Raw genomic sequence first — 1515 nt, forward strand, 5'->3', positions numbered from 1 at the left:
AGTGCCAGTCCTGCACCCTTGGCCGTCCCTGACGAGCCCACTATTACTAATGGTGGATGGCGTGCCTCTCAATGGACGGTTGCTTCTCATGGGGTGGATTCGTCTCCTCCCCCCTCCTAGCGGCTGGTGAACTTCAACCCCCCGCCCCCCGCCCCCTCCCCACCCCCGCCCCCTCTCTTCTGGAACACGCACGACTCTCATTTGTATGCACATGATACACATCACTTCACTGTTGGTTTGTCTATTTGGTCGTTCAAACTGTATGTGCATGCCCAGAATTAAATCTGGTTGGATGTTCAATCCACATCATTTTTTGCGTCAGTTTCCTTCTACATCTTCTTAAGTTTGCGTAGTTCATTTAATGTGCATGCCCAGAATTAAATCTGGTTGGATGTTCAATCCACACCATTTTTTGCGTCAGTTTCCTTCTACATCTTCTTAACTTTGCGTAGTTCATTTATGAAATGAAATTGAATCAAGTTGAATTCTATGGTAATCTATTGTAGTAGTAGAGATGAACTTCAAAACTGAATTAGATAAGATAGCTGCACGTGAAATTGATGCAGACGACTCTGACTTGGAGCTCAATAGTGATGGTGAAAGGTCTGTTTAGTTCTGTCTCAGTAGTTTGTCAATCACACCCATTCAAAATGCTGATGGCAATCTTCTTGTTCCCGCATATGGATGGGATTAACTGACACGTCTTCTAACTGCATGGACAAATTGTAATATGGATTGTGGCTCAAATTTTCCAATATGTGTTATTTCTCATAAACGTTGGAATTGGATAATATATAGCTAGCATATTTTCACTATAATGGAATATGTTTATGTTTACTACAAAACATATGGTAAAATAGCAAACAACAATGATGTAGTAATTCTCCCAATAATTCTTGGAACAGAGTTATTTATCTGAGCCCAGTATTGTAGTTCAGCTGATTATCTTTACTCATTCTTTGTCTTACTCATCTAATTGAATGCTATATTCAGCGACGACGATGATGGTTACACTGAGGCACTAATGCGGGGATTTAAAGGAATAAAAAGGAAAGAGCTAATGACAGGCTTAGAAAGGTTTGTTGTTTTCTTCTCTATATTATCATTTTGAGGCGCACTTATATTCTTTAGGTTTTGAGAATTAATGTGAAATCACGTATGCTTGCTGCATGAGTATCAGCAACAGAAGAAGAGACCAAGATGAAGGAGTCTGAGCTAATGCGAGGAAACCCGCTGATCAATATGAATAACTTCTGCTCCTTCGACGTGGAAGTAACAATGCTGCCTACTATATTATATTGTATGCTTCTTTTATGTTGTGGCTATCCTTTTTAAATAAAGTAATGCTGTCATGCTTTATTGTGAGGTTAATCATATACATGTGTTTGTTGCAGGTGGGAGGATGATGATGATGTTGTATTTAAGATGCAGGGTCATGGAGAGACCAAGACACCGAAACGGTTCATCAACTACACCGTCATAAGTGATTTCCACCGCAAGTTTCTGCATAGGTAA

At 40.1% G+C, this 1515-nt stretch overlaps 1 pseudogene; it reads left to right on the top strand.

The window, feature by feature from the left end:
• Positions 1 to 1515, top strand: part of LOC123067215 (protein CWC15 homolog) — a 13385-nt pseudogene extending 11870 nt beyond the window's left edge.

The sequence above is a fragment of the Triticum aestivum genome, chromosome 3B (assembly GCF_018294505.1).
Source record: "Triticum aestivum cultivar Chinese Spring chromosome 3B, IWGSC CS RefSeq v2.1, whole genome shotgun sequence".
NCBI classification, from domain to species: Eukaryota; Viridiplantae; Streptophyta; class Magnoliopsida; order Poales; family Poaceae; genus Triticum; species Triticum aestivum.